Here is an 8,580-nt window from a genome sequence, read left to right as displayed (position 1 = left end):
ACATCCAGTAGGAAAATGTGTAAGTAAACTAAGAGTAGCTTGAATTAGCTAAAGTTTTATTTCTCTTGAATTTCATAAGAAGTATTAAAACACAAGACAACTAAAGAAAATATATTTGTTAAGTTATGGAAAAATTTCTAATAGACTGAAAGAGAATGTAGAAATATAAGGCTCACCTTTCCAAAAAAGGTAACACTGGTCCTAAATGACTGTAACTGTTGATAAAAATCATCCCAACAATGATCAAACAAATCTAGACTAAACTAAAACATATGTGAGTCTTTAAACAGTTTATGGAAAAATGAAATTAAAGGATGAATTTATTTCGGTAGAACATTTTTTAAACTTGTGGTTAGTATTTTCTTTTTTTTTAAACTTTTATTTAATGAATATAAATTTCCAAAGTACAGCTTATGGATTACAATGGCTTCCCCCCATAACGTCCCTCCCACCCTCAACCCTCCCCTTTCCCAATCACTCTCCCCTTCCATTCACATCAAGATTCATTTTTGATTCTCTTTATATACAGAAGATCAGTTTAGCATACATTAAGTAAAGATTTCAACAGTTTGCTCCCACACAGAAACATAAAGTGAACAATACTGTTTGAGTACTAGTTATAGCATTAAATCTCAATGTACAACACACTAAGGACAAAGATCCTACATGAGGAGTAAGTGCACAGTGACTCCTGTTGTTGACTTAACAAATGGACACTCTTGTTTATGGCCTCAGTAATCACCCTAGGCTCTTGTCATGAGCTGCCAAGGCTATGGAAGCCCCATAAGTTCACTGACTCTGATAATTTTTAGACAAGGCCATGGTCAAAGTGGAAGTTCTCTCCTCCTTTCAGAGAAAGGTACCTCCTTCTTTGATCCACGGGGATCTCACTCACAGAGATCTTTCATTTAGGTTTTTTTTTTTTTTTCTTTTTCTTTTTTCCCCAGAGTGTCTTGGCTTTCCATGCCTGAAATACTCTCATGGGCATTTCAGCCAGATCCCCATGCCTTAAGGGCTGATTCTGAGGCCAGAGTGCTATTTAGGACATCTGCCATTCTATGGGTCTGCTGTGTATATCACTTCCCATGTTGGATCATTCTCTCCCTTTTTGATTCTATCAGCTAGTATTTGCAGCCACTATTCTTGTTTATGTGATCCCTTTGGTTCTTAGTCCTATCCTTATGATCAATTGTGAACAGAAGTTGATCACTGGGACTAATGAGATGGCATTGGTACATGCCACCTTGATGGGATTGAATTCGAGTCCCCTGGTATGTTTCTAACTCTACCATTTGAGGTAAGTCAGCTTGAGCATGTCCCGAATTGCACATCTCTTCCCTCTCTTATTCCCACTCTTACATTTGACAGCGATCACTTTTCAGTTAAGTTTCAGCACTTAAGAAGAATTATGTATTTATTACAGTATTCAACCAAAAGTATTAAGTAGAACAAACAAAAAAAAATACTAAGAGAGATAACATATCAAGTTGCTCATCAACAGTTAGGGTGAGGGCTGATCAAGTCACCGTTTCTCATAGTGTTCATTTCACTTTAACAGGTTTCCTTTTTGGTGCTCAGTTAGTTGTCACCTATCAAGGAGAACAAGTGGTATTTGTCCCTTTGGGATTGGCTTATTTCACTCAGCATAATGTTTTCCAAATTCCTAACAGGGATCACTTTTCAGTTAAAATTTAAACACCTAAGAATAATTGTATATTAATTACAGAGTTCAACCAATGGGACTAGAACATAAAAAAAAATACTAAAATGGATAAAGTATTACATTGTACATCAACCATCAGGACAAGAGCTGATCAAGTCACTGTTTCTCATAGTGTCCACATTATCCATGAACTTTTTGAAGATACTCATACAATCTTGAAACATAAGGGACTACACTTGAACCTTGCAAACATTCTGCTCACATGGAACTGGTTTGGGAGTTGTGGGATAGTACAAAAATATGTCCCCAGGTGATTAAGCAGGAGGGGAATGTCGCTCCCCCTCTTCGTGGAGGAACGACACAGGACCCTGCGCTGTTCTTTCGTCTGCTCGGCCTTCCCCGGGTTTGCTGCTGGTTCTTCCCGGGTTGGCTACTATCCCTTCCACCTCCGTGGAAGGGCAGTTCCCCCTGGCCACATCCCCACTTCCGCAGGGGAGCGGCACACCGCCGGCCGGCTCTTCTTGGGGGCTGCACAGGTGTTCCTTCAGCTAGATGTTCCCCATAGATGTTCCTGGTGCATGCCGTCTCTCTCCTCCTTTATAGTCCTCCTCCGCCAATCCCAACTCGGCTGCCCACACGCCGAGCACGCTGCTCTCCTCCAATCAGTAGCAAGTCCTACAGTTTATTGGTTGAACTGGAGGCAGCTGTGCGGAAGCTGTTTACTTCTCTCCCAGCGCCATATTGTGGGAGAGCAGATGCATAGAATAAGTCTTAATTCCAGTAACTCAGTCCAGTCCGGGCTGCTCCCCACAGGGGAATGGAATGTTATGAGCACACATTCTGAAAGTGACTTGCTCACACCCTATTTTCTACATTCTCTGTCTACTCTGTCCTTGAGCAAGTAGATAATCAATATAGAACTTCTGCTTAAAGGTATAATTTAAGCAAAAAAAAAAAAAGAAATGAAAACATCATGGTAACCATGATTATATTTTAAAAATTGACTAAAGCTAAATGATAAAAGGTGGGAAAATATACATAAGATGAGTGATTATCTAACTATAACAAAAGATGAGATCTCAGATCTCCATAGCACCAACCAATTTTGAATATGCCATACTCAATAACACCAATAAATAATTTGAACACCTCTTATATATCAAGGAGTGTGATAGGCACCAATCACAGAACACAAAAAAGCATGTATATTTCCCTTGTGGAACCTATAGAAAAGTAGAAAATATAAAAAAAAGAAGGAATGAACATAATATTGATTGCTAGTAGTTATATACAGGCAATGCACTGCTTCCTTTACTCTGTATTTATCTAAGTTAACAATGTTTCCCATTTTATAGAATGAAGAAATTGAGGAACAGCTAACTACCATGACTATGATCACATGAGTAGTATGTGATGCACCTGAGGTTTAAGCAAAGCATTTGACTTCCCAGTCGTTGAGCCTACTTGTGTTTCAGTTCTAGCTTTTATAAATATTTTCAACATGTCAATGTGTCATTTCAAGGCAAATAATAGGCTACTATAAAATATTCTTAAGTAAAAATCACATATAAGTTTAGTAAAATTGAGCCATTATGGAAGCACTTGTTTGAGGAACTGACATTTAAACTGAGAATTAAAATAGAAATTGGCTGGTGAAAAATGACAGGCTTGTGGGGTATAAGAGATCCTGGTGGAGAGTGTGATTGAACCATGAATTCCATGGCAGATTCTAACAAAAGTATACCTGTTTTCCAAGGAGGCTGAAAGTGCATCCTAGGAAACTATTTGTGTTATTATATTGATATTGATATAATATATTGATATTTGGCTGTAAGATCCTCTGGCAGTGTTCTGGCTGATAGGGCTTTCTTGGGCTTTCCAATTTGAAAGTGTAAATGTGTGATCAAACCATTCTATTTCAAAGGCAGCTGAATTCTGTGGAGCTGACATTCTAAATTATTGACTTCCCCAAAGCCACTTCATGCTTGAGATGCCCATACCATTTTGCAGTGTTCCATGGAAATAGACACTTCAGGTAAGGAGCATCTATCTTGAAGAGGTGGATATTATGCCTCCCTGGCATTTTCCTATTAAGCTATCAAATGCTTTGATGCATCTCATGAAATTTTAGGAGAGAAATAGGGTTTAAATTAATTTAATTCAATATCATTTTGATAGGTCATACATTTTCCTAATCGATTTTAAGATTTTGCAACCCAAGAACAAGACAACTGGAAAATCACCTTCAAAGACTGAATTTGGACTTCTACATGATATCATCTGCAAAATTAATCCAAATAGATCATAGGCATAAAAGTAAAAACTACAACTATAAAACTCTTAGAAGAAAAAGATTGAGTATATCTTAGTGACATTTACTTAGACAATGGTTTCTTCAATAAGACTTTAAAAGCACAAATTTAAAAAGAAAAGGAATGTGAATTTGGCATCACAAAAATAAAACCTCTTATATTTCAATGCACATTGTGAATAATGGAAAAAACTAACTCACATGCTGAGACAAAATTCACATATCACATATCTGAGAAGGAACTATCATGCAGAATATGAAGCAGAATATGAAGACTCGCATAACTCAACAACTAATAACAAAGAAATCACCTTTGAAATGGAGGGGAGAGGCAAAATCATTTGAATAGATTTTTCTCTAAATTGGAGTTTTTTTTTTTTATTTTAAGGATTTATGTATTTATTTGAAAGTCAGAGATACAGAGAGAGGTGAGATATCTTCCATTTGCTGGTTCACTCCCCAAATGGTTGCCATGGCCAGATCTTAATCTCTGGGGAAAAAATTATAACATGATATGCCACAGAGAGATCCTTATCCATCTACAGTCACTACTCTCTATCTCACCTTCATCTATCCACACAGAATATTTACAACAGAAATCAGTGGGTATATATATAGTTCACCTGGTCAGACTGTGAGTGACCTGTGATAAAGGTCATATGAATTACCATTTAAACAAGACTGCTGTGTTAAAAACAGATATTCAAAGTAGGCTGTAGTTTTTCACACCTTTTCTCCCAAATGTTATGAAGTAAGGAGTTGCCACAAAACTGACTTATTTCAATGGATGTGATAAAGGCCATTTTAAAGTAGACAATATGCTGTAATAAAAATTATTCAGTTACAAGTAACATTGGAATGACCGAGAAAATCATTTAAAAGAAAAACATGTGATTAAATCACAGTCTCAGTTTTTGTGGTCTGTAGATTATATTCACATTTTCTGGTTATTATGAGAATTAAGTGAAGAATATGTTGTACATCACACTTTTAAATTATTGTTAAAGTGTAACATTGCTCCATGTGTCTTTTACATTGCTTACCTTTCAACTGAAAGTAATACATTACTTGCCTTACACATTCAAAATTCAAGAAGGAAGAAAGTTGAGCTCCAACAATATTCTAAATATGCAGAATAGTTACTCTACCAAGATATTATTTTAGGAGTATTTAAAATAGCATATGGGAGACCAGGAGAAGTACCTGGCTCCTGCCATCGGATCAGTGCGGTACGCCGGCCGCAGCGCGCTGGCCGCGGCGGCCATTGGAGGGTGAACCAACGGCAAAGGAAGACCTTTCTCTCTGTCTCTCTCTCTCTCACTGTCCACTCTGCCTGTCAAAAAAAAATAGCATATAAGTTAAAATGAAACTTGTTAATGGATACCATACATTTAACCAACAAATCAACTCTTTTTGGTGCTTATTAGGTACATACATTATCATGCATATATTAATGAGCTGAGAATAACTGTACAAAAGGGATAATGTTCCTTTACTTGTGCCCTGTTTTAGTTATTGTGTCTATAAACAAATAAACAGTATTGAAAACATGAGGTCTTGATAAATATGACAGAATAGTAAAAAATCTCTTCAATCCAGAATTATGGAAATTTTTCCTGATGTGGTGAAGAAATTTAATGTTTTACAGCAGTAACTTGTCTAAGTAAGTGAAATGAACAAATTTTCCAGGCAAAAGGGGCAGCCACCTCAAAGACTTGTGACAGAAGTGAGTATACATATTTAAAACAAATAGACAAGCAAACAAGAAAAGAAAATATATCAAGGATGTCAGTAAGTAAGCAATAATGCTAGAATAGGGGACAGATCCTGAAATCCCTTTTGCATACAATAATTATTTAAGATTTATTGTGAATATGACCACAAACTCAGTGTTTGGATTTAAATGTGGAGGTTGCATAATCCAATACACACTTTTCAAAAGATTTTCCTGGCTGCTTCCCATAGCCACTTTAATTGTCATTCAGAGAGGATTGGCTAGCATAACTCAGGTGTGAATACTCCCTTTGACTAACTGCAAGCTGGGAAAGTAATGACTGCAGTTGTACATGGAATATATTTTAATTTTATAGTCAATAGAATTTGAACATTCATTAGATATGTGATTTTGTTCTCAAGAAAATGAGTGAATATTAATATCATTTATCCTGGGAATAAGAGCAGATATTAGGTGGTAAAAATACAAAGTTAAAGTTTTGGTACTTTGAAATCAAAATAGTTAATTTCCAAGTGATTTTGTTATAATAAGTATTGTACATAGCAATCTTCAATTCAATGTAGAGATCTGGATACATAAATTTGGGATTCATTAGTTCTGATAGTATATTTATAAATCTGGCTTTTTGTTACTATAATAAAATATCTGAGGCATATTAATTTTATAAAGAAAATAGATATACTTAGCTTACAATTCTAGAGTTTCAAAGTCCAGAATCTTGTGGCCCCACAAGTTAGGTGAACATGGTGGACTTGTGCTTTCTTCTGCATACAGGAATAGGATGTTCAGAAGAGAGGTCACCACCTTGGCAGGAATGAATTATCTATCAGCAAAAGAACTGTGATGTGGCTACTTTTAAAAAAATAGAAGCAGGGTACCATATATTTGGAATTCAAGTGAACCTCTTGGACTTGCTCGGTACTCCTCTGTCCCATTGTAACTCAATGGACACATGCAGCAGACTCATAGTAAGAGAGATAATGTTATCACAGCTCAGAGAGCTTGAGAGTCAGTTTGGAGTCATGCTACCAGGAGAAAGATATGATGGTGAGGAGAACTGAGAATAGATATTAGAAGAGGAGAAGCAATGAACTCCAGTTACTGCCTCTGACCAACTGCAGCACCAAGGGCAGTGGGTGATCCTATTCATCAAATCCTTTTCCATTTCTATCAAGCAGAGAGCCTCATGGAAACCAGAGAGCAGGTCTTCACCAAATAAGCATGAGAAGTAGATTTGTGCAATAGGAGAGTTGGACTGTATTATCCATGATTGTGCACGACTCAGATCTTCCTGATGTGAGAAATCTAATTATTGGACACATTCCAGCTGCTTCACTTCAGAATCTATTGCACTGTCCCTGACAAGGGCACACTCTGGCTAGGCTGTCCCCCCAGTGCTGAGCACAAGAGGTTTATTTCTGCCTGACTTACAATTTGTCTGCTGGGCAATCTTTGTTTGACTTTTTGTGGGTCTAAAGTCTAAAGATTTTCCTACATAACTTTCCTTCTATTGATCACACCTTTCTCAGTTTTTGCATTTGAATTTTGGTCTGAAACCTCTACCTGCCTATCCTTGTTCTTCTCTTTTTTTGCATAAATTTTACTACAAAAATCTCTTTTACTTTGAAATTCAGAGTAATATATTAAAAGTCTCATTCAGTCAGTTTTATGCTTCTATTGGACTGTCACATAAAAGAACTAAATCATCTTTTTATTAAACAGTAGAATCAGTCTCCAAAAGACAGTACTTTTTGTGTTTCTTGACCATTTTCCAATATTTTCCTGAAGATGTTTATATCTCACATTGTTTACATACTGCTTAGCAATTTTTTTTTTATTTTTCTCTCAGCAATGATGGAAATAAACTGTACAGCTAGAAGTATTACAGTTGGTAGAGAGATAATTATATGTCCATAGGTGGGAAAAAAACAATGGAGAATGAAATGCTTTAAAACCACATTATCAGGGCTGGCGCTGTGGCTCGCTTGGTTAATCCTCTGCCTGCGGTGCCAGCATCCCGTGTGGGCGCCGGGTTCTAGTCCTGGTTGCTTCTCTTCCAGTCCAGCTCTCTGCTGTGGCCCGGGAAGGCAGTGGAGGATGGCCCAAGTGCTTGGGCCCTGCACCCGCATGGGAGACCAGGAGGAAGCACCTGGCTCCTGGCTTCGGATTGGCACAGCGCGCTGGCCGTAGCGGCCATTTGGGCAGTGAACCAATGGAAGGAAGACCTTTCTCTCTGTCTCTCTCTCTCTCACAGTCTATAACTCTACCCATCAAATAAAAATAAATAAATAAAAAGTGGCAACATCCTCCTTTAAAAAAAACCACATTACGTTGTTATTTAAATATGCTTTGTTTAATATTAACAAAAACATTCTGTAATTTTAAAAGAATAATGTCAAGTGGACTAGAATGTTGGTATATTTTCATTGCGTTGAACACTGCAATAGTATTACCCATTATAAGAAAACATTTTGTGAATGAGGCCACAGTCAGAATTTAATAGAGAAAACCTGCTAATTGTCCAGCACACAAGTAAAAAGTTGATAGAAACAGATGATGAGGAATAGAAAAAAAAAGTACCGAAGGATTCAAGGACAATCCCATGTTCAATTGCCTCTGTCATCTCTAAGCAATTACTCAAACAAAATCACATGCTTAAGTTTAAGAGGTGCTTCTTAGGAGTTTGGAGACATTTCCCGTTGAGAGTCAGACTGAAGAGCCTAGGTAGAGCATTGGTCAGCTTTCATACTCCAAAAATATTCAATAAGAATGTATGGATGGAATAGACCTAAAGAAAACACAATTTTAGAATGTCAAACATTTCAGAGCAGTAGATAACTGAAATATAATATGCTACTTTTATATCATAAT

General features: G+C 36.9%; 1 long non-coding RNA gene across 6 annotated transcripts in view; it reads right to left on the bottom strand.

Annotated features, from left to right (window-relative positions):
- Positions 1 to 490: 490 nt before the first annotated feature.
- The window catches only part of LOC103350108 (uncharacterized), a 30,680-nt gene continuing 22,590 nt past the window's right edge, over positions 491 to 8,580 (bottom strand). For 5 of the 6 annotated variants that reach the window (XR_011390133.1, XR_011390136.1, XR_011390135.1 and 2 more), the window contains 3 exons: positions 8,290 to 8,497; positions 6,401 to 6,513; positions 491 to 5,307 (listed from right to left, as the gene is read on the bottom strand). This is a non-coding gene — a long non-coding RNA (uncharacterized lncRNA). The remainder of the gene's footprint in view (positions 5,308 to 6,400; positions 6,514 to 8,289; positions 8,498 to 8,580) is intronic. The other variant, XR_011390134.1, reaches the window with a different exon arrangement.

This window comes from Oryctolagus cuniculus, chromosome 7 (assembly GCF_964237555.1).
Source record: "Oryctolagus cuniculus chromosome 7, mOryCun1.1, whole genome shotgun sequence".
Taxonomy (NCBI): domain Eukaryota; kingdom Metazoa; phylum Chordata; class Mammalia; order Lagomorpha; family Leporidae; genus Oryctolagus; species Oryctolagus cuniculus.
Note: the sequence above shows the minus strand (reverse complement) of the source record. Positions and strands in the feature narration are given on the sequence as shown.